This window comes from Rhinatrema bivittatum, chromosome 9 (genome assembly GCF_901001135.1).
Source record: "Rhinatrema bivittatum chromosome 9, aRhiBiv1.1, whole genome shotgun sequence".
Classification (NCBI taxonomy): Eukaryota; Metazoa; Chordata; class Amphibia; order Gymnophiona; family Rhinatrematidae; genus Rhinatrema; species Rhinatrema bivittatum.
In genome coordinates this window covers 198,259,597-198,284,881 of record NC_042623.1, presented here as the reverse complement: position 1 = coordinate 198,284,881, position 25,285 = coordinate 198,259,597, and the positions used below count along the sequence as shown (strand labels likewise).

Below are 25,285 nucleotides of genomic sequence, written 5' to 3'. Positions count from 1 at the left end.
TCCTCCTAAGTAAACGTCCCCCAACATTTTCAGGAACAATGAACGAAAAAAAGGAAGGGAAACCTAAATACCATGGTGCGTATACATCAGGGTCTCAAATCAATTAGCCCAAATTTGGAACTTAGGTTGAGTTTATAAAAAAAAGTTAAGCCAGATTGAGATTTTTTTATGTTTAAAAAAAAAAACAACCACTATCCAGGGGAAAAAAACCAAACAAGTTGCAGCTAACTTTCCTATTTCGCTACAAGTATAGGAAGCTTTTCTAAATGACAATACTCTTTCTACAGAAAGTAATTTTATTTATACTCATTTATAATCCACCTAATCCATCAGGCACTAGGTGACAATAATAAAAATGCTATATAAAACTGCTCTACAATAAGTTACAATAAAATACAGGAAACATGACCACAAAAAAAGACTATATACATTCTCAAAGGAGGTGAATAAAAAAATCCTCCAAAGTAACTTTATAAAAATTAAGAGCAGCCAATTAAACTGGTAATTCAGTAATATTGAGTCCTACCTAAAATATCAAGCTGTCTCCAAATTAACAGGAGCTGAGGTGGGAGAAGAGGGAAAGGCTGGGGCTTGGATTTAAGCCAACCTTGAGCGGGATCACATTCAGGCAAAGGTTATCCAGAGATGAATATATGGTATTTATGGATTTGGTTAAAAATATGTTCATGAGCAGACTGGTAGGCCAAAACAGAGAGAAAGTCTATGGGTAATTCCTTTTCAATGCTTGGAATATCTATTTTCAGGCAACGAGGAAGTTTTAAATGCTATTCAATGCCATCCGTATAGGACATTATTGCTTTATGAAAGACTAGCCGTTAAGCCCGTAACAACGGGCTACATTTAAAAATGTTTTTCGGTCCATTTCCTTCCCACTTCCTCCCCCCTCTAGTCTCCCTCCCCCCACCCCTCACCTCACTCTCTCCTCCCTTCACTCTCTCCCCCCCTCCCCCCGCCTCACTCTCACCTCCCTCCTCTCAGCTCACTCTCACCTCCCTCCCCTTCAGCTCATCCACACCCGGTAGACAAGGGGGTGTCCCTCCCTCGCGCGTGCCGCCACTGCTCCTCTCTCCCTCACGCGCGTCGTCATCGTCGCCACCGCTCCTCCCGCTCCTGCTTGTTGTTGTCATCGCCGTGGCTACTGCTCCTCCCGCTCCTGCTCGTCGCCGCCGCTCCTGCTCCTAAGGAGCAGGCGCCATTTTTTTTTTTTCGGGCACCCTCCGCTCTGGCCGACGTGCTGCCCGCGCATACGCGGTAGAGTTGCTCTCTACTGCGCATTTGCAGCTCGGTCAGGGCTCCCTTATCTAGTAGATTCATTACAAATGTTAACTGGATGGATATATATAGAATTGATGAAAAAATATAAGAATGTAAGAAATGCTATGCTTGATCAGAACAATGGTCCATCCCGGAAGACAGTGGTCAGCTTGGGTCACTTGGAAGTACCCGGCAAATCCCAATATGAACGTCTGGTTCACGATGCTTTCCCCAAGAAGTGGAGAAATCCATCTTATTCATGGAGCTGTCTGCTTCTCCTGTGCTCTCTCCTCCCCTGTGGCCCCTGCCCTCCTGCTCCCTACCCCCTACCATGGACAATCTACTCATACAATGCAACTTTGCTCCCTCCCTCCCTGTCAGGCCGGCAGGGCAACCAGCGCACACGTAAGAACATAAGAACATAAGAAAATGCCATACTGGGTCAGACCAAGGGTCCATCAAGCCCAGCATCCTGTTTCCAACAGTGGCCAATCCAGGCCATAAGAACCTGGCAAGTACCCAAAAACTAAGTCTATTCCATGTAACCATTGCTAATGGCAGTGGCTATTCTCTAAGTGAACTTAATAGCAGGTAATGGACTTCTCCTCCAAGAACTTATCCAATCCTTTTTTAAACACAGCTATACTAACTGCACGAACCACATTCTCTGGCAACAAATTCCAGAGTTTAATTGTGCGTTGAGTAAAAAAGAACTTTCTCCGATTAGTTTTAAATGTGCCCCATGCTAACTTCATGGAGTGTCCCCTAGTCTTTCTACTATCCTAAAGAGTAAATAACCGATTCACATCTACCCGTTCTAGACCTCTCATGATTTTAAACACCTCTATCATATCCCCCCCTCAGTCGTCTCTTCTCCAATCTGAAAAGTCCTAACCTCTTTAGTCTTTCCTCATAGGGGAGTTGTTCCATTCCCCTTATCATTTTGGTAGCCCTTCTCTGTACCTTCTCCATCGCAATTATATCTTTTTTGAGATGCGGCAACCAGAATTGTACACAGTATTCAAGGTGCGGTCTCACCATGGAGCGATACAGAGGCATTATGACATTTTCCGTTTTATTCATCATTCCTTTTCTAATAATTCTCAACATTCTGTTTGCTTTTTTGACTGCCGCAGCACACTGAACCGACGATTTCAATGTGTTATCCACTATGACACCTAGATCTCTTTCTTGGGTTGTAGCACCTAATATGGAACCCAACATCGTGTAATTATAGCATGGGTTATTTTTCCCTATATGCATCACCTTGCACTTATCCACATTAAATTTCATCTGCCATTTGGATGCCCAATTTTCCAGTCTCACAAGGTCTTCCTGCAATTTATCACAATCTGCTTGTGATTTAACTACTCTGAACAATTTTGTGTCATCTGCAAATTTGATTATCTCACTCGTCGTATTTCTTTCCAGATCATTTATAAATATATTGAACAGTAAGGGTCCCAATACAGATCCCTGAGGCACTCCACTGTCCACTCCCTTCCACTGAGAAAATTGCCCATTTAATCCTACTCTCTGTTTCCTGTCTTTTAGCCAGTTTGCAATCCACGAAAGGACATCGCCACCTATCCCATGACTTTTTACTTTTCCTAGAAGCCTCTCATGAGGAACTTTGTCAAACGCCTTCTGAAAATCCAAGTGTATCTACTGGTTCACCTTTATCCACATGTTTATTAACTCCTTCAAAAAAGTGAAGCAGATTTGTGAGGCAAGACTTGCCCTGGGTAAAGCCATGCTGACTTTGTTCCATTAAACCATGTCTTTCTATATGTTCTGTGATTTTGATGTTTAGAACACTTTCCACTATTTTTCCTGGCACTGAAGTCAGGCTAACCGGTCTGTAGTTTCCCGGATCGCCCCTGGAGCCCTTTTTAAATATTGGGGTTACATTTGCTATCCTCCAGTCTTCAGGTACAATGGATGATTTTAATGATAAGTTACAAATTTTTACTAATAGGTCTGAAATTTCATTTTTTAGTTCCTTCAGAACTCTGGGGTGTATACCATCCGGTCCAGGTGATTTACTACTCTTCAGTTTGTCAATCAGGCCTACCACATCTTCTAGGTTCACCGTGATTTGATTCAGTCCATCTGAATCATTACCCATGAAAACCTTCTCCATTACGGGTACCTCCCCAACATCCTCTTCAGTAAACACCGAAGCAAAGAAATCATTTAATCTTTCCGCGATGGCCTTATCTTCTCTAAGTGCCCCTTTAACCCCTCGATCATCTAACGGTCCAACTGACTTCCTCACAGGCTTTCTGCTTCGGATATATTTTAAAAAGTTTTTACTGTGAGTTTTTGCCTCTACAGCCAACTTCTTTTCAAATTCTCTCTTAGCCTGTCTTATCAATGTCTTACATTTAACTTGCCAATGTTTATGCTTTATCCTATTTTCTTCTGTTGGATCCTTCTTCCAATTTTTGAATGAAGATCTTTTTGCTAAAATAGCTTCTTTCACCTCCCCTTTTAACCATGCCGGTAATCGTTTTGCCTTCTTTCCACCTTTCTTAATGTGTGGAATACATCTGGACTGTGCTTCTAGAATGGTATTTTTTAACAATGACCACACCTCTTGGACATTTTTTACTTTTGTAGCTGCTCCTTTCAGTTTTTTTCTAACAATTTTTCTCATTTTATCAAAGTTTCCCTTTTGAAAGTTTAGCACGAGAGCCTTGGATTTGCACACACTTCCTTTTCCAGTCATTAAATCAAATTTGATCATATTATGATCACTATTGCCAAGTGGCCCCACCACCGTTACCTCTCTCACCAAGTCCTGTGCTCCACTGAGAATTAGATCTAAAATTGCTCCCTCTCTCGTCGGTTCCTGAACCAATTGCTCCATAAAGCTATCATTTATTCCATCCAGGAACGTTATCTCTCTAGCGTGACCCGATGATACATTTACCCAGTCTATATTGGGGTAATTGAAGTCTCCCATTATTACTGCACTACCAATTTGGTTAGCTTCCCTAATTTCTCTTAGCATTTCACTGTCCATCTCACCATCTCACTGTCCATCTCACCATCTCACTGTCCATCTCACGTAGCAGGGGCTTTAAATGCCCCTCAGGGTTATTACCCTTCCACCTCTGGGCATGTGGAGCAGCAGCAGTTTAAAAGGTGCTGGAGGCAGTGTGCTCTCCCCTCCTCCTCATGGTAGCGAACCGTTGCTTGTGGTTTGTTCTTTTCCCATTCATGATCTTGTAGACCTCTATCATGCTCCTCCCAATCTTCACTTTTCCCAAGCTAAAAACCTTGGAATAGCACCTGCTACAACTTATCCGAGCAGCGTACAAAATAAAACGTACATGAAATTGGCTCACGACAAATTCTCCGAACCTCTCATCGTTCTGCTTGCTTCTCTGGACCTTCTCAAGCTCTGCCACATCATTTCAGATGGGGGCGATCAGAATAGCATGCAGTACTTTAGGGATGATCACACCACAGCTCTATACAGAGGCACGATATAGAGGTTTGAATTTGTCATGCATGCCTTTCCAAATTACCTCTAAGACAGGGTTGTTTTTTTGCCCACTGCTGCATGGGTTTAGCACATGGGACACAGTCATTTCAAAGTACAATTTTCAGTGTGTACTAGTAATTTTACTTTTTTCTCCCAATGTGCATCACTTTACAGTTGTCCTTATTAAATTCAATTCACCACTTGGATGGCAAGTTCCCAGTTTTTCTAGATCCTCCAGCAATTGTATACAATCAGCTTGTGCTTTAACTTCTCTACGGTTTATTATTGCTTGTGAATTTTGCAGCCTCATTCATCACTTCGTCTTTTACATCTTTTATACATAAAATGAAGACCACCAGGCCTAGTACTGACCCTTGGAGCACTCCGTTATGTACCACCCTCTCATTTGAGGGCTGACCATGCAATCTCACTTACTGTCTCCTTCTCTTGCTCCCTATCTCACAGAGTAATCTCTCATGCAGTACTTTATGCTTTGCTAAAATCCAAATACATGACTGGTTGACCAGCCATCCATATGCTCACTTACAATTTCTACAAATTCTAATATATTGGCGAGACTATCTTGCCTTCTCAAAATCCACACAGGTTATTCCTAATTATATCATTTCCTTCTATGAATTTAATGATTTTATTCCTGATCATTGTCTCCACCGTGGTCCGGCATGGTTTCCAGTTTCCCCTCTGGAACGCTTACAAATTGGAGTTACATTAGCTAATTTCCAGTCCTCTGGCACAGCAGCCGTTGTTAGTAACAAATTGTAAATCAGTGCAAGCATGGCTGCAATATCTAGCTTTAATTTTTTTTTTTTTTTTAAATCAATCAAATGAGGAAGGGGGAAAAAGACCTGCAATGTGGCAAAGACCCTCCACGTAATTATGAATGAGCTTATGCATATTTATCAGAGTAACAGCATAAGTCGGGGGGGGGGGGGGCAAAAAAAGAAGAAGGGAGCAAGACCCGGAAGGAGTGAACCCAGAGAACAACCCTGAAACCAGAGAGGGGACCCCAGAGAGAAAAGGAAAGGGGAGCCTGAAGCAGACCAACACCCCCTTCTATCAAGGGGGAGAAGACTAGGTGTGGCCAAGAGACCAGAGAGAGGAGACCAGAGAGAGAGGAGACCCCTGCTCAGGTGCAGAGAGTGACCCAGAGTCAGAGATGGTGAGGGGTGAGAGCAAGCCCCAGAGCCAGACGCTAGGTCTCCTTCCTGGATCGCAGCTGGCAGCTGAGCCAGAACCCATCCGAGATTCATCTCCTCCCCTGCCCACACTCTCCAGCCGGAGCCTGCTTCAGAGGTAAAGAGGGGCGATCGCCGGAAGCTGTACCAGGGCTAAGTATTCGTATTAAGCAGGCTAAGGTTTATGGCATGGTGTAACCACCCATGATACAGAATTTTCTTTAGAGAAAACTTGTGCTTAGCGGCCAGGATGTTAGCGACAGGAATTGGTATTTTCTATATCCTGCCAAATTTGATAAACAGTCTGTTCCTGAGGAGAACACACGTTGTCTTTTCCTGACTTAGGATCGTGAAGTAAGGTGGGAGGGCAGCTGGAAGTATCCTGTAGCTGATAGGTCCCTGCACCCCTAAACTTGTTTACAGGATGGTAGTAAACTCCCACACCACACTTCACTCCATTCCTCGCCACAGGGATTCAAGAGTTTGGCCTTTATCCTTTTCAAGTTTAAACGTTACATAGCTCTACAGCACCCCCGAGTCAAATCGCTTTCAAATCTGTATGCTTTCGGCCAAATTTTTAAAACGGCCACACGCACAAATACTGGCAGTTACGCACCAGGCCCTGTGCGTCCAGCACACACTTTCAAAAAAGGCCTGGCCACGGGCGTAACTGCCGACACGCGCACAAGTGGTGGGCCGGGGGGCCAGCTGGGACAGCGGCCATTAGCCATTGTTCCCGGGAAGCACACACCGGCAGCCGGCTGGGCACATGCAAGTTGCTTCTGCTCCGACGGAGCAGTAAGTAAACACAAAATTTTTTATTCTTTTACTTAGGTAGGGGGTGGAGAGGGGAAAGAGAGGGAAGGTTAGGCAGGAGGATAGGGAAGTTCTTTCCCAGTCCACTCCTTAACTGAAGCAGACTGGGAGGGAACTGGTGGAGGCCCAATTGCATCGCTGAGCGTAATTTGCTAAAATTCACCCCCCCCCCCCCCCCCCCCGCGTGTGCCGCCTGAACATACATGCACGGATTATAAAACCTGGCACGCATGTGTGCGCGGCCCATGTTATAAAATCCACGCATCCGTGCGCGCACCCCGGGAACCACGCACACCTTTTAAAATCTACCCCTTTACCCCTTGGTACTTAGTGGTCGTCTTCCCACTAGGATTCCATGATGCCAGTCATTGTCTGTATTCTTAGTCACCATCTTGCCTCCAACTCACCAATATTATTATTCAAGCTTTTTGTATTGACACAAAATGCTTCAACGTGTCCCTACTTTCATGATCATACCCTGCTCTTTGCAATTTTTTTCTTTAAGACCCCAGAATTGGTCCTGAAAGTGCTTTATTTAAACGTGTCCCATCTTCCACCTAACACAGTTTCCCTCAGTCATTATGACCCCCCTTCCATTGCAAAAGAACTTAGCCAGGGGCCAGAGGCTGTGGCTCTCTCTTGAATCCGGCAGGCATGCAAGCCAGGTGTCGTCGGTGCTACTACCTACTGACCCCCTCTGATCAAGATTCTCTCCACTCAGGGGTTGTGAACGCAGCCTCCGCAGGGCCTTTAGCCTGGACCGCTGGTCAAGCCCAGGAACTGAACCAGAGTCTTCTGCATGGCAGAGGGCAGCATTGCAAATAAAGTGACCCAAAAAGTTGGTTCTTTTGATAATGCAGTTCAGCTAAAAGGTTGTTAATATTTTGGTATACAGACCCATTGATTCCTTCAAATGAAGCAAGTAACAATCTTTCACAATAATCATACTACTTTTCAAATTTCTAGATTATTTCCTTAAGCGTCTTTAGCCATCTCGACCTAAGATTTGTTTAGTTTTTCTTAGTTACTGCACCACCACAATTAGGATCCAATCTCAAATGTGATAAAAAACATAGTAATCAGCAGAGCTGTGTGCTCATTTTAGCCATTTGCAAACCTGTTTTACAACAAGTGTGCAATTTTTCTTTTTATAACTGTTTATTGTGTTGTTTATATCATCACAGAAGGGTTCAGCAAATCAAGCTGAGCATTATGCCAACTTGGGAAATCAATTCAAACATTAGAACCTTCACCCAAAGGTAACCCATACCACACACATACAATCAGCCAAACCATACCTACTCTCTCAAGTATGCAATTTGTTATGTATGTAATGATACAAGTTTTAAGAAATTTCACATACCAAAAAGTACATAAACACTGGCCAGAGAAGTAAGCAAACTCCACCAACCGAGCCAGTACAGAGAAGGGCTACCAAAATGGTAAAGGCTCTACAGCATAAGCCACGGGGCAGTTTCTGTGATGCTGACATAAAACGTGGCCATCTGTAATTATGGTGCTGTGATATATGGTACACTGGATGGAAAATCTGTTAAAAGTTCAAAAAAAAAAATTTGAAAAATTCTTCCAGGACTTCCTTGCCCTATATTCCTATTGCCATCCCTCAAACTAAAAGGAAAATTAGTTTCTTACCTGATAATTTTCGTTCCTGTAGTACCAAGGATCAGTCCAGGACACCTGGGTTGTGACTCCGCACCAGTAGATGGAGACAGACTAAAACTTGTGGGCGGAGCCATATAAGCCCCTGTGCCAGTCACAGCCCCTCAGTCATACGTAATGTCAAAGTAGAAACCCAAAGGGGCAACCATAGCTAACAAAACTTGCCATTTAATCGGAAACAATTCCAACCCCTGCGGGAACCGGACTCCCCAACCGGGAGAGCGAACAAGCGGTGAGCGCAAGGAAACAACGATGAGCGGACTCTCCGTCAGCGGGCGGGATCCTGGACTGATCCTTGGTACTACAGGAACGAAAATTATCAGGTAAGAAACTAATTTTCCTTTCCCTGTACGTACCTGGATCAGTCCAGGACACCTGGGATGTACCAGAGCCAACTTACCGAGGGTGGGAAGCAGAGAGTCCTGCTCGGAGTACCCTCTCTCCAAACCCTCCGACCTCAGCGGCCTGAACATCCAGACGGTAATGTCTGACGAAGGTATGCAAAGACTGCCAGGTAGCCGCCCTACAATCTCTTGGGGCGACCCCTGAGAAGACTCCGCCCAGGACGCAGCGTGAGACCTTGTCGAATGAGCCCGAAGACCCATCGGCGGAGTCTTTCCCCGTACAAAGTACGCTGAGCCTATGGCCTCTTAGAGCCACCGGGCGATCGTCGTGCGAGACGCTGCAGCCCCTTTCTTGGGACCAGAAAGGAGGACAAACAGATGATCCGTTATCCGAAAAGGATTAGTGACCTCCAGATAGCGAAGGAGGGACCTCCTCACATCCAGCTTTCGTAAGTCTCTCGTCTTCGGATCCGACGACTCCCCGACCGCGAAAGCGGGAAGTTCAATGGATTGATTCAAATGAAAAGCCGAGACGACCTTCGGAAGAAAGAAGGGCCAGTGCGCAAGGAAACGCCTGTGGCGGAGAGTCGCGAGGACGGCTCCCTACATGACCACGCCTGCAATTCCAAGCTACGGCGTGCCGAAGAAATCGCCACGAGAAATACGGTCTTCAACGTGAGATCCTTGACAGTAGAGCGCTGCAAAAGGCTCAAACGGTGCCGAACATAAGGCAGAAAGAACCCAATTAAGATTCCAAGCCGGACAGGAAGGAAGCAAGGGAGGACGGAGATGCTTAGCCCCCTTCAGGAAACGGGCTATATCCGGGTGAAGAGCCAGAGGGGATCCCCCCGACCTTTCCCCGCAAACAACCAAGCGCCGCCACTTGGACCCGTAGGGAACTGCATGCCAAGCCTCTGGCCAGTCCCACCTGGAGGAAAGCCAGAATATCAGAGACCGCAGCGGCGGTGGGATCCAAACCTCGCTTCATACACCAATCCTGAAAAACTACCCAGACCCTGACATAAGCCAGGGACGGAGACTGCTTCCCGGACCTCAGCAGCGGAGCAATAACTGCGTCCGAGTAAACTTTGCTCTTTAACCGATTCCTCTCAAAAAGCATGCCGCGAGACAAAAGTGATCCGCATCCTCCAAACAGACAGGGCCCTGATGAAGCAGCCCCGCGAAGCCGTGGAGACGAAGGGGAGCCTCCACCGACAACTGAATGAGGTCTGCGAACCATGGACGACGTGGCCACTCCGGTGCCACCATGATCACGTTGGATGGGTGCAATTCTACGCGCCGCAGGATCTTGCCGATCAGTGGCCACGGGGGAAACACGTACAGCAGCACATCCGGCCAAGGGAGCACCAGCGCATCGACGCCGACTGTAAAAAACGCGGAGCCTTCGCGTTGTGCCACGTGGCCATCAGATCCAAGTGGGGAACTCCCCACGTCCTGCAGAGGAGAAGAAACGCCTCGTCCGCCAGTTCCCACTCTCCGGGATCTAGACGATGCCTGCTGAGAAATCCGCCTGCACGTTGTCGACCCCGGCAATGTGAGACGCTGCTATGCTGCTGAGATGTTGTTCCGACCAGGCCATCAAAATTCTCACCTCTGCCGCCACCAGTGGACTTCTCGTCCCTCCTTGACGATTGATGTAGGCCACAGTGGTTGCGTTGTCTGACAGTACTCGGACCGCCTGTCCCCGCACCAAGGGTATGAAGGCTTGGAGAGCCAGACAGACCGCTCTGGTCTCGAGGCGGTTGATGGACCATTGAGCTTGCGACGCTGACCAACGACCTTGCACCGACTTCCCTAGGCAAACTGCTCCCCAGCCGGAGAGACTGGCATCCGTGGACTCCACCGTCCAGTCGGGAACGAGAAGGGATACGCCACAGGACAGATGACTTGGATCCAGCCACCAAAGAAGACTGGATCTCGCCGGACCCACAAGCGGGAGCGGTAGGTAGAAATCCTCCTAAACTGGTGTCCAACGGGACAGCAAAGAAGACTGCAATGGCCGCAGGTGAGCGAACGCCCAGGGTACCAACGCGAGCGTTGAAGCCATAGACCCCAGCACCGTCAGGTAATCACAGACTCGTGGACGGCGAAGAGACAACAGACGCCGCACCTGAGATTGCAGTTTGCATATCCGATCTTGAGAGAGGATTACCCTGCCCCGTTTCGTGTCGAATAAGGCCCCCAGATATTCCAAGGACTGAGTGGGAGCCAAATAACTTTTGTTGTAATTGACCACCCAGCCTAGGGACTGCAAGAGCTGGAGGACCCTGTCCACCGCCCGTCGACACTGACTCTCTGACTTCGCCCGAATCAGCCAATCGTCTAGGTAAGGATGAACCAGAAGACCTTCCCGTTGCAGCTGCGCCGCCACTACCACCATCACTTTCGTGAATGTTCGAGGTGCCATTGCAAGACCAAAAGGAAGCGCCCGAAATTGGTAGTGCCTCCCCAGAACGCAGAACCTCAGAATCTGCTGGCACGATGGCTGGATGCCCACGTGAAGGTACGCCTCCGTGAGATCCAGAGGAGACAGAAATTCGCCCGGACGCACCGAAGCGATAACTGACCGAATCGTTTCCATTTCGAAGTGGGGAACGCGAAGACATCTGTTTACCCCTTTGAGGTCCAGAATTGGCCTTGAAGTGCCGTCCTTCTTGGGAACTACGAAGTAAATGGAGTAACGGCCCGAGCCGCGCCGATCGGCAGGGACGGGGGGATATGACCCCCAAGCTTTCAGCCGATGGAAGGTGTCCAACATCGCTGCCCTCTTCCTGGGGCCTTGCAGGGCGAGACCAGGAACTCGTCCGCTGGGATGCGAACAAAATCTAACTCGTAGCCGTGTCTTATCACGTCGAGGACCCACTGGCCCGACGTCACCCTGGTCCACTCCTCGAAATATAAAGTTAACCGCGCCCCTACATTTGGAACGGCGTGCCGCAGGCGCGACGAGAGGTGGACCGGCCGGAGTTCAATGAGAGGGCTTGGACCCCGCACCCGACGGCGCCCCGCCTTGCTCCCCGTAACGTTTCCCACGAAAGGACTGCTGCCATTGAGTGTTCCGGGAAGAAGATGGTCTATACGAAGAGCCGGCGGATCTTTGAGGGCGCGATTTCCTGGGCCCCCGGAACCGGGCACTGACCGGAAAGGAGGGCCGCGCCCTGGCCCTATCCTCGGGCAGCTTGAATGCCCTGTTCTCTCCCAGAGAAACCATCAAATCATCCAACTCCTTGAAAGGTAACGAACCCAGGTGGACTTTGGAAGAGCCATCCGTTGCCCAGTTGCGTAGCCACAGGAGACGGCGCGCCGAAACTGCGGCTACTATGGACCTAGCAGAGGTGCGCAGCAGGTTGTGGAGGGCGTCAGCTCCATAAGCTATTGCCGCCTCCACTGTATCAGCCTGAGACGCCTCCTCCGCCAACAGGCCTGCATTCGCCTGAAGGACCTGGGCCCAGCCTAAACTAGCGCGCATGGCGAAGTTAGTGCAGATTGCTGCCCGCACCCCTAGGGCGGATACCTCAAATATCTTCTTGAGCTGCACTACAAGCTTCCTGTCTTGTATATCCCGAAGGGCCGTCACCCCCGTGACCGGGATAGTGGGCCTCTTCGTCACCGCGGAGACCGCTGAATCCACCTTTGGAAGTTGCAGAAGCTCCAGCGCCTCCTCCGGGAGCGGGTAGAGCTTATCCATGGCCTTGCTGACTTTCAACCCCAATTCCGGGGTATCCCAGTCGCACTGGATCCATATTGGCCTCCTGGCGGACCACCACTGGTGAAGCCTCTATCCCCAGGTCCTGGAGAATGGCCGGGATGAATGGCGACAGTTCCTCTCTGCGGAACAGACGGACTACCTTGGGGTCATCCCCGTCCGCTGCCTGGGTACCTGTTCCCGCGCCGGGCTGGGCGGAGCCATCCGCCCCCGTCTCCTCAGCCCATCAGTATCCGCCGTGGAGGAATCTTCTGGATCTGACTCCTGAGGTACGCTCCGGGGAAGCCGTATCCCTCGCGCTGGCTCCTGGGCGAGCATCGCGGTCTTTTTCGCCTTGCGCTTACTCTGTGGGGCCTGGTTGGAGCCCTCCCCAGAGCCCCCCCCCCCCTCGGGAGCGCTTGCTGCGCTTGTACTTAAGTACCTTGCGCAGCAAGCCCGCGAAATCCTCAGAAAAACGACCCGGATTTGGAAGAATCGGCGTCGGAATCCCCCCGGGGCCGAAGCCCCTCCTTGGCGCCCCCTCCCGCCGTGCCCCGCTGCGGGGATAACGCGGGAGGGAGAGCCGAATCGCCTGCTGCGGTCCGCGAGAATTCCTTGCCGGTGGCCAAAATGGCCGCCGCTCCCGCGCTGAGCGGGAAAATGTCCTGAGGCCTATTTACTGGGCCTACCCCTCGCGGCGGCGAACGCGCGATCCGGGCCCGAGCCCCCCGCGATGCCCCGGACGTTGCTTCACCGTCCTGGATGCAGGCCGAGCAGAGGCCCTCCCTGGAAAAACGCGCGCGCCGACCCACAGGCCTTGCCTGAAGAACCGCGCGGCAAGCCGGCGACCACGGGAAGTAAAAAACTGAGGCGCGTCAAAATTAAAGAAAAAACTAATTCGGCGACCTCCCCTCTTGCCTGCGGCGCCCCCCTGCGCGAAGACGACGGAGCAGCGATGCCGAAGCAACGGAGAGCCGGCCGCAACAAAATAAAAACAGAAAACCCTTTTTTTTTTTTTTTTTTTTTTTTTAAAAACGCTGACGCTGCTGTCCCGGGTCCTGGAGCCCTAGTCCTGCAGGGGTGAGTGAACCGGGCTCCCCGGTGTCACCCCTGACGCTGCCACTAGACCAGCCGGGTCCTCGACCCTGGCAGCGGCCTCAACCGGGGGAGGGTAGTCCCCTCAGGACCTCTCAACCCCCCTGGGAGGCAGGGCACCCGGGACTAATGGATTAAAAGAAAACCCCAATTTGGTATATAAACAACTATGCCTAACAAAAAACCTAGCCCAAAAAATTCAAACCTGACTAACACCAACACCAGAATCAGGTCAGGCAGGGCTGTGACTAGACCTGCACCATCTACTGGAGACAGAGTAAGACTGAGGGGCTGTGACTGGCACAGGGGCTTATATGGCTCCGCCCACAAGTTTTAGTCTGTCTCCATCTACTGGTGCGGAGTCACAACCCAGGTGTCCTGGACTGATCCAGGTACGTACAGGGAATCACTATTTTAGCTCACGGTGAGTTACATTCAGGTACAGGAAATAATTGAAAGGGGGGGAGGAAGGATACAGAAGTTCAGGGTGAGTATTTTTGCCCTGGTTAGTACACCCCCAACAGCGCTCCCCCCTCTTCCTTTGCTCCTCACTCACCTAAGGTGCGATCCTCTCCTCTCTCCCCCCCCCCCTCCACCATGTACTCCTTCACTCTTCTCCCTTACTTCTTCCTGCTTTCTCTTGGAGCCCTGATCGGATACAAAGAATCTGCTTCCTTGCCTGCTGGAAAGCTCCACTTGCCCCAGGTGAGCAGATTTTTCAAATCCTGGAAATGAGACTCTAGGTCCTAAATATGTATATTCAAGAAGAGAGAAAAAGTGTGAAGACCTCAAAAAAGTATTAATAACGCACAAGTAGCAAGCATTTTCCAGTGGAAATGAAGTTCTGGAACAAGGTGGTGTTATGCTACGAAACTCAAAAGGGGTAGACTTAAAAGTAACACAAGGAAATATTTCTTCATGGAAGGGGTGATGGATGTCTAGGAACAGCCTTCACAGTGGAGGCCGAAAATGCAAGAATGCTGGGATAGACACACAATTCTCAGTTGTGAGGATATGACTCAGCACATAAGAATTTAAGAACATGCCCTACAGGGTCAGACCAAGGGTCCATCAAGCCCAGCATCCTGTTTCCAACAGTGGCCAATCCAGGCCATAAGAACCTGGCAAATACCCAAAAACTAAGTCTATCCCATGATACTGTTGCTAGTAATAGCAGTGGCTATTTTCTAAGTCAACTTAATTAATAGCAGATAATGGACTTCTCCTCCAATAACTTATCCAATCCTTTTTTAAAACACAGCTATACTAACTGCACTAACCACATCCCCTGGCAACAAATTCCAGAGTTTAATTGTGCATTGAGTGAAGACCTTTCTCCGATTAGTTTTAAATGTGCCCCATGCTAACTTCATGGAGTGCCCACTAGTCTTTCTATTATCTGAAAGAGTAAATAACCAATTCTTATTAACCTGTTCTAGACCTCTCATGATTTTAAACACCTCTATCATATCCACCCTTAGCCGTCTCTTCTCCAAGCTGAAAAGTCATAATCTCTTTAGTCTTTCCTCATAGGGGAGCTGTTCCATTCCCCTTATTTTGGTCGCCCTTCTCTGTACCTTCTCCATCGCAATTATATCTTTTTTGAGATGCGGCGACCAGAATTGTACACAGTATTCAAGGTGTGGTCTCACCATGGAGCGATATATAGGCATTATGACATTTTCCGTTCTATTAACCATTCCCTTCCTAATAATTCCTAACATTCTGTTTGCTTTTTTGACTGCCGCAGCACACAGCCAACAATTTTAGAGTATTATCCACTATGATGCCTAGATCTCTTTCTTGGGTGGTAGCTCCTAATATGGAACCTAACATTGTGTAACTATAGCATGGGTTCCCTATATGCATCACCTTGCACTTATCCACATTAAATTTCATCTGCCATTTGGATGCCCAATCTTCCAGTCTTGCAAGGTCATCCTGTAATGTATCGCAATCTGCTTGTGATTTAACTACTCTGAACAATTTTGTATCTGCAAATTTGATTACCTCACTCGTACATACCTACATACAGCTTTGAATAAATCTCACTAAACTGAAAAATAATGGGTGGAATCAGCACTATGTAAAAAAAAAAAAAAAAACCCACATCCTAAATTGAGGCCAATAGTGATATATCAGGGTCTCCTTGAAACTAGAAAATTCACAATTACATTCTTTGATGTCAAAATAGATCACAGAGTTGATGATTAATCTTGAAGACTGGTGTATTATTTAGGAAGAGGCTTATTATATCTGTTATAAAAGAACCAATTTAATGATCAGATTTTCACACTGTATATATAGGTACCCAATGTTTCATTACAATTTTAATCATACATCCAGTTCTTGGTGCTAGAGAAAAATATGGTTGCCAGAGTCTCACCTACATGTATGGTGGACTTGTCAAGCTGTTCAGGATTTCTGGATTAATGTCATTACAGAGATCTTTAAAATACTAGGCTTCGGAAATGTCCGGTGGAGAAGCTGCTTGAAGGAGAGCTCTGGGGGGGGGGGCGCCTAGCTACTTTTTTTTTTTTTTTAAATTTAACTCTTCTTCACTAACATTTCTGCTCACTAATTGGTGGGACTTGATCACAGAAAGGAATTTGATAACGTGGAGACTGGCAATTGCTCTTATGTTGACAAAATCCTCACGAATATTAAGAGGAAAAAGATTGAGCAATCTTTACCAATAAATGATGGTTGAGATGGAATGTGTGCTTTCAGAGCTAAAAGGAGGGTCTTGTAAAAGATATCAAAACATGTACTGGCAGTATTAGAAGATGGACCTTCTAAATTACAGTTGTCTTTAAATGAGATTGAGGAAGGCATGGAGAAGCAAGCTGAAAAGTTTACCTATTTGGATAATCATGCTGCTGTCCAAATGATCACTTCTGAACAATTCGCCAGTCAGCTTGTAGAGCTTAAAAAAGAAAATATGATACTACAGGAACAAAAACAAAGCCTGGAGGAACAATGTGAGAATTATCAATCTTGCTGAAAGCGTGAAAGATCATAAGCTTCTCTAGATAATGCAGGTGTGGCTCCTTAAAATGCTGGGCCTCTCTTTAGTAACAGAGCCCATTGCAGATGAGTGTGTGCCGGCCCTGTTCAAGGAGGGTGCTTCAAAACCCTAGACCTAGGGGGGAGAAGCCAAGATGGCGAACGAGTGAGGAGCTGGAGTGGAGCCTCTCTCTTACCTCGGTGCTAAATTCAGCATTTTTGGTTTCCTTTTATCAATTTCCTATGCCACATTCGAAGCATAAAGCCAGGCTTCGAGAAAGTCTGGTAGTTTCAGATACCTTGGATCTTAAACAGCCATGTACAGAGAGCTTCTTCTCCTCCGCGCCGACTGAGTCGGGGGCGAGGGCCGCGGAGAGAGGGAGGAGACGCAGAGCGAACGTCTTCCCCTAAAGCAGACGAGATCTCACTTAGACCCGGGCACGCCGGAGATGCAGTCCCCTCCTCAGCGTTTGAACGCAGTGAGTATTGCTGCTAGTGCAGCCTTCCCGGTTGGCTCCAAAGAGCTGCACACTCTACAAGAGAGCGAACGGAGAATTGAGGGAGAAGGACTAAAGAAGATCTTTGCGGATGGAGAGGCCATGGAGTGTCAAACACCGGCTCTTATGCCTTCCTCCTCGCTGGGAAACATCGGAGCCACTGCAGCAACGCTGGAATATATTCGGGCCACTGACACTGAAGAGGGTCAAGCAGGGGGTGAGCATAAGGCTGTACCAGGCCCTTTTCTTGTAAAACCTCCTATAAGAACGCTGGAATTGGTCTGGGAAGCCTTAGCTTCAATTGAGTCAGCGATAGTTTCTTTAACCCGAACTTACTTGGATACTTAGCAGTAAAGCGCAGTAAAGATAACGAAGAAAGGGTCTCAAAACAAGAAAGGAAGTTAAATGGTTTTGAAGAAAGATTAACCACAGTTGAAAAACGTCAGCAGAATTTGATACAATCAGAAAATGTTCAAAATAAAAAAAGATGGAGAATATAGACAATTCTTTAAGAAGTCTTAACATTAGTGTGCTTAATTTTCCTGTTATTCGACAGTTACCTGCAGTCACATTATTCAAGAATTATCTGGTTAATCTTAAAATTCCGGTCAAAGCTATGCCTTTACTAAGGGGACCAATCCAATATTATTCACGGAAAGTGGGCGCTGACTTTTCAATGCCTGCTTTCTTAATGCACACATGGCGCCCGCAAGGGGGGGCGCCATGCAATATGCAAATTAGGGGGTCACGCTGGCACTTGTGCGACCTAAGGGCCCTCCTTGCTAACGCGGACCCCGCGGTTACCGGCAGTCAGCCAGTTATGAACACAGACGCCGAGCATATCAGCGGTCTTCAAAGCGGCTGGCAGAGGGTTTTTTCTCTCTTTTTTTTTTTTTTTTTAAAGAGTTTTAAAGCAGTTTTTTCTGCTTTTCCTTACTTTTTTTCAGTGTGCTCAGCTATTAACGCCTGCTCCTTGCAGGCGTTAATAGCTGAGCATCTGAGATGCACATTTATTTTTTTGCATTTGGAGTGAATGAGTAAAAGCCTCATTCATATGCATTTGCATGTGATGAGCACCAACTTATTCACTCCGTGGACGTGCATTAAATAGGTGCTAATCCACTCCTATTGCATTAGGAGTGGATTAGCACCTATTTAACCCACGTCCGAAAGTGGGTTAAACAGTGCGCTCGGCTGAGCACACTGTATTGCATTGGCCCCTAAGGCTTATTACCTGCCTCAGAGATCTACAGAGAATATTCAAGATAATATGAAAAATCAACAGCCTTTGAATCTTACAGATGTTTTGGAAGTTTCTCAAGAAGCTGAAGTCACTCAAAGAGATTCTTTTTTCGCAATAGGAGTTCGATGTTTCATGGACAGAAAGTATGGTTGTATCCTGATATTACTCAGGAAAGGAGAAGAAAGTTCCTTGTTATGAGATCTGAAGCCTTGATAATATGCTCATAAGAACATGCCATGCTGGGTCAGACCAAGGGTCCATCAAGCCCAGCATCCTGTTTCCAACAGTGGCTAATCTAGGCCATAAGAACCTGGCAAGTATACTCCAAGTATACTCTGCACTACCCTTGTAAATGTGTGGTTAAATTTAATAACTCTAGTTATGTCTTTTTCGAACTGTCACAACTGCGATTCCTTTTGGATTCTCACCCTAAGTGACAGTAATCAGTGCAGTTTGGCAATCATATCGGCATAATCTCTGATTACATTTTGTTATATTCGCTCTTGGGTTTTTTTTCTGAGCTACCTCCCCCGTGGATCTCTTATATTATTGAGGTATATTACGATATTGTTTCTTAGTTTATGACTTAATACAGCTGGATTATATTGATTCTATATATACTTCTGATTTCTCCCACAAGTATTGTGTTAAAATTGAAATGCAATAAAAATAAAATAATTAAAAAAACAAAAACCCTAGACCTGCTATAGCCAGGATCCTTAGCTTCTCCGACAACTGAAATGATGCAAGATTATAGGAAGTGTGCCTCTCTGGAAAACCAAAGTCAGAAGCTGTTGCTTTTCCTTCCAAAGTGTCTGAAGCTTAGCTTCTCCGAACTATATTGTAGAGGTGCGAGAGTTTTGCTTCAGTTCTCTAATGGGAAAAAACAGTTTTGCTTCAAATGAAGCAATGATATTTATGTTTATGAATTATTTTCCTTGTATCTTCACTGGGTTGTAGCTAAGGCCCCCCCTTTCGCAACTTCACTGGCCTGTATGTCAGAAATATAGAGATGCTGAACTTCTGAAAAAGCTGCAGTAGATGACAGACTCATCTGGTGCCAAACCCACTGTTTGTCTAAGCCTCTAGTAAAAGAGCGAAATCTTCTTGGCAATTAGAGGAAAGGCAATGCTGGCCTGCTCTGTGTATGGAGAGGAGATGGACAATCAGTTTCAGCAAGGCTCAGAAGTACCTGGCATCCCAGCTTCCAATAGCAAGAGGAGTCCTTATCAGAGCTAAGGCGACTGCCACTGGGCAGAAAGTTGGGGGAGGGGAGAGTGAAGTAGTCAAAATGAAGAAGATTCCAATCAGAAGGTGACACTGGCCCCTCTTTTTCAAATGCACGTAGCTACTGAATATGCAATCTCTTAAAAGCAGCTGGGAGGACAGTCAAGAAGATGCCAGAAGTTGTCTAGTCATCACTCCTCATCCTGCCCTGCAACCGAGCTGCTAGACGAAATCCAGTGTCCTGAAGCATTGCTGGGCAGAAGTTTCTCTCTAGCCAGAGTTAAACTCGCCCGGTCATTCTCAAGGAACTAGGGAAGCCCCTCTGCCCTTCATCCAGCTTCCTAGAGGCAGCGTGCATGATTTCAGCTTCTCACCAAAGCAGGAGGCTATGGTTTAAGTTCCTGGCTCATGTCTGGAGTCTAAGTTAGTCAGAACAGTTTATAAATTATAAGGCATGTCCAGCCAAGAGAATGTGCTATGCTTCTGCTAATTTATTCAGAGCTATTGAGCTGTTCACCATAAGTGCATTCTTTGTTAAAGATTTATTATAAAGTTTCTAAGATTACCAGAACAACCATTAACAATTAGCATCTAATTGCCTTACAATAATCTATTCTGAATCAAATGAGTGCGAGTTCCAGGGCTGATCGGTCTCACATATATACGTAAAGTAATTTCTGTGCACTGCTCGTTCCCTTAGGGGTAGATTTTTTAAACATTGTGGTGTCCATGCGTCGCAGCTAGTTTTCCCGCTGTGCACACATGGATATGTGGATATTTTATAACACGCACGTTGTTATAAAATATGGTTCCCGTGCGCGCATGTACGGGCAGGGGGGATTTAAAAAGCTACGCGCCTGCAATGCGAGTAGGGTTTCCCTAGTTCCCTATCCCCAACAACCCTTTTCCCCCCTCTCCTTCCTGACCCCTAACCCCTTCCAAGCTACTTTTTTTTTTTTTTTCGATTACCCTGCAGCTCCTCAGGAGCAGACGTAATCTCTGCGCGCCGTCAGCTGTCAGCACGCGCTGTCCCCGCCTTCGCCCGCCCTTTTGAGAGGCCCAGCACTGTGGCAAGGCCCTTCCGAAAACACGCACAAGGCCCGCCATGCGCGGGCTTCTGAAAGCCCATGGGGGGTGGAGGAGCAGAGCCCAGACCATAGCCTTACGCTTAAAATCCTTGCTCGGTCTTGGGGGTCACCCCCGCACACTATTTCCAATTTATCACTCTCCCCCCAATCTTGAAATCCCAGCTCTCCTAAGTCCCAACTCTCTGCCAAATCCCCATTCTTCCCCCAGTCTCCCTCCTGGACCCCCCCCCCCCCCATCCCTTGGTATCCCTAACTCGCCCACTCAATGACTGGAATTCTCTTTACAAAGCATTTTGCTTTTTCTGCAAACCTCTGTTAAATCTGCGGAGCGTAGTGTTTTTTTTTCAAAATCACGAACCTGATTTTTTTCCCCCCTTTGCTGCTAAAAGAAAGGCCTATTTGCTTCCGTCAACTGATGCTGCTACTCTAAGGTAAGGAAGCTCTTAATAGCTTGGAACTGATTTTCTCTGTGTCCTCAGTGCAGACTGAGTTGCTGCTGTGTGTGTGTTACAGGAGAATGACTGCACAACTCTCCTACACGTGCCAACTGCTCCTGTCTAATGTAGACTAAAAGTGAGAAGTTCTTTTCACAGGGGGGTATATATCTTCAGGAAACCAGATTACAAAATGCAGATCCTTGGAACACAGACATTTTCTGTGTTCGCGGGGGTGATCGGGGCGTGTTCCATGTTGTACGTCCTATGGAATGAGTGTGATTTGAGTGCAGGGCATTTATATTTGTGCTACACTGTTTCAGGTTTCAAAACTGGGTGCTGGCAGTATGCGCGCACTCATGGGGACAGAGTTGCAGATACTTTTTTTTTTTCCTAATTCTCAAGGTTACTTTTTAAGTACATTCTTTGAACGTGGATGGATTACATTCCCCAATAAAAAGGAAAAAAAGCTTTTAAAATGTGTTTTAAAGCGCTAATACGCATGTTGCATTTTTACAAAAAAAAAACCCCAACTCATTTGACAAGCAGAACATAAGAAGTTCAAATGAGAGTGCGGTCAATGTGGGTCTTCCTCTTTTTCAGCTACAAAGAGAGGTGCTAACCTTAGCATGTAAGAATTTACCTTCAGACCTTGAGAAAATTATTATGGACCCAGGAGCAGTTTGTTCTTGTAAGTGGATCTCTTTTATCAGAAATATTTGGGAGGGGGAATATCTATGATCCAATGTTTACAGTCATATATCTTTTTCTCAATTGATAACTAAAATTAATCAATTTCCAGATCATGCTTTAATTTTGGAGGGGAGGAGGAGATATCAATATTCTGATCCTCCTAGACTGATAAAATCCCTTTTTGGTGAAAGAGATACAAATAGTGGATATTTAGCATATCTTACATCCAAATTAGTTGGACTACACAGCTTACTCTACTCCATGTGATTTGTATTCTCAGATTGATTATTTCTCTTTCCTCTTCATTAATCCCCGATGTCAGAACAGCAAAACATCGAAGTAACGTCATTCGCAGCTCATGCGCCTATATATCCGTGGAGATTTCAGCAGGTAATAAGCCCCCAATATTTTAAGTGGCGTTTTACTCCAGCACCGTATTATATCTTTTAAAAAGGATTTAAAGGAAGTGTCAGCGATATTTACGCCTCAAAAGGTTAATTAGAAGCTCTCCAACCAAAGTGTTTCCTTACAGGAATTCAATCCCCTTCTATTACTGTGCTCGTAGAGACTGAGGAAATCGCACAGGTCTTTCTAGATTATAACCTGCCTCTATTCTGATATGGAAGAGAAATTCTTCGCAAACCTGGCATTTGCCTCATCTCCCCCCTTCAAGTGGAGAAGCTTAATGTGCCCCATTTCCAAGTTAGAAAGAGATTTCGCCATTAAAAAATTCAACTTGGGAAAAGCCCCTGGTTTGGCATTTTCTAGGTTTCTTTACTGCAAATGCAGAATTTTCTTCTTCAGAATGGGATTCTTTTTTTTCCCCCAGAAGTTAATCAAGCACTTATTACCGTCTTTCCAAAAAAAAAAATGGCAGAGACTTAACTAAGCTGGAAACTTATCACCCCGTCTCCCTTACTAATGTGAATATAAAGATTCTGGCTTCAATATTAGCAGCTTAAGTACAGTCAGCCCTGATTTAATCTCGCCAGATCAGGGGGGGGATTTGTTAAAAATAGGCATGGAGTTTGTAATGTTCGCAAATTGGCCTATGTTTTGAGGGATTCTGGCCCGACAAATAAGCAGGGACTGATTAGTCGATACTGAAAAAAGCTTTTGACAGAGTACAGCGGAAGTGTATGTTCTGGGTTCTCAGCAGTAGAAAATTGAAGAGGATTTCTTCGTGGGCTACAGCTCCTATCTGCTAATCCACAAGCTAGGCGATTTTTTTATATAAAGGGCGATACCAGACAAGGTTGCCCACTTTCTCCACTGCTATATGATGTTTTGACAAGTGGAACCTCTCGCTAGTAACAAAGCATTCTTTGATAGAGGATATGTGTGTGTACGAACTGATGTGTTTATGTAGCTGCCTCGGCAGTCTATGAATGCAGACAATGTGTTCTTTGGTTCGACTATCGAATTGCTATTTGTGATTGTTTGTTGGTGGTGTTGCTTAAATAAATGCAATAAAGATAAAATGAAAGAAGGTACGCTTTGAGTTTGATTCTTTCCCTGAGCTTGTGCTGCTTAGATAGATATCGGGGTGCTTTTTCAGTAGTTGGTAAGATGAAAAAGCTTATTCTACAAATATTACTGTTAGCCAGATTCATTATCATTTGATTTGGGAAATAGGTTCCCACTTTGGGCAACTGGCAGTCAACTTTTTGAGAATGCTAGAACTGAAAAGATAAATTTCTTTTTTCACTCAAAATTTAACAATATTTGGATTAAATTTTGGGATTTCTTGTAGCCATGAGAAGCTGTAACTGGTGGATTTACCTCCGCAAGGGCAATATCTTCCATGTTGATTTAAAGCATTATATCGTATGCTTCTTTATTGCTTTATTTACTATGCACATATGCCCACATTTTCACAGACCTGCGCGTGTAAAATACGGGATTTGTGCGTAAACCCCGCTATTCGCGCAAATGCCGGCTGTCGCCGTCTCTGGGAAGCGCGCACCAGCCAGATGCCGGCGTGCGTAACTTGCTTCTGCTCCAGAGGAGCAGGAAGTACAAAAATAAGATAAAAATTGGGGTAGCTAGGTAGGCGTTAGGAGTCGGGGTGGAGAGGGGAAGGGGAAGGTAGGTTAGACAGGGGGTTCGGGAAGTTCCCTCCCAGTCTACTCCTTAATTAGAGCAGACTGGGAAGGAATTGGGGGAGGCCCAATTGCAGCACCACATGTATTTAGTTATCAAAGGATAGATTAGATCAAATGTGCCTTCTCGCCCATATACACAGCTAAATAAAATGTGCTTCTCAAACCTTTCCATGGATGTTTGAGTTGGAAAGGTTTAAGCAGCACGTTCTTATTTGGAAGAATATATTTGTGATGAAGTTGAGCCCATGGTGTTTGCCCCTGAAGAAGATTTTCATCCAAAGGCAAAGTTAAAAAAATATAAGAACTCTCACACCCAATATTTCTTTAAGTGCAAGTTAATATTATAAATTTAAATAAAAGATGTATGATTATGAATTTTGAGCTGATGCATGCCTAAGTGGTCTATGCAATATTTTCAAATTGTTAACCACTCATAAGCGAACACTTTAAAACTCTATAATGGTCTCTATTATTTAAAAAACAGACTTTTTCAAATGTCACTTCTATGTACCGATATTTAATTGGTAACTCGTGCAAAGAAAGCTTTCCTTGTCCAAACTCATGATACATATTTTTTTTTTATACAAACTATAATTAAAAGTATTTATTCCAACTGCCACCCGTAAAAGCGTGAGCGCCTGTAGAATATCACTCCTTATCCAAGTCAGCTTTTATCATCTTCCTCTTTGGTTCTCTACCATCCTGTAAGATGTTCATACAACCAACCAACCAAACTTTGTAAAAAAAAATCTAAAACTTATCAAAATTAGTGAGGCTGTTACCTAAACATCCGGCCTTCTAGGCTAGTGGAAAAGCACCAAGAAAGTGCTGTTGCTTATGATTTAAGAGTATTATAAAAACTGTAAATATAGATAACTGATTTAAATGCAATTTACCTATTCAGCTAACTTTTATTCACAGCCTTTTCAAGTGTTACTACATGATTAACAAACATTACACTACTCAGCACAATGATGGGAGGACGTGATAGAGACCTTTGTGCTCCCGGAAGGGGAGGTAACAAGTTAGAGTTCCGGTATAAGAGAAGTCCGTGCGTCTGCCATGATTCAAACGACGCGGGTGAAATGTGAGCCCGCACTAAAAAGTATTTTCGCAGTGAATTCGCCGCATCAACGTTATTGAAAAGATCATTGAATTGATGACCCGTGATTTCCCCTGAGGCAGGACAACGGTCCGAAACATGGCCATGTCGGGACTTGTGGGACTTTATCATTGTCGATAAGTATTCTTATACTAGTCATGCGGTACTAATTGGGAGTTTCCCTATAATTCTCGTATGGATTTTTAAAGAAAAATTAGAAAAATTAAGCAAAAGTTCTGCAGGATTTATTAAAAGTAATTTAGACCCCTATGGTAAACGAGAAGA

The 25,285-nt window shown here is 45.9% G+C and overlaps 1 protein-coding gene across 1 annotated transcript in view; it reads right to left on the bottom strand.

Annotated features, from left to right (window-relative positions):
* RASA2 (RAS p21 protein activator 2) overlaps positions 1 to 25,285 on the bottom strand; it is a 223,099-nt gene that overhangs the window by 166,998 nt on the left and 30,816 nt on the right. The window lies entirely within an intron of this gene.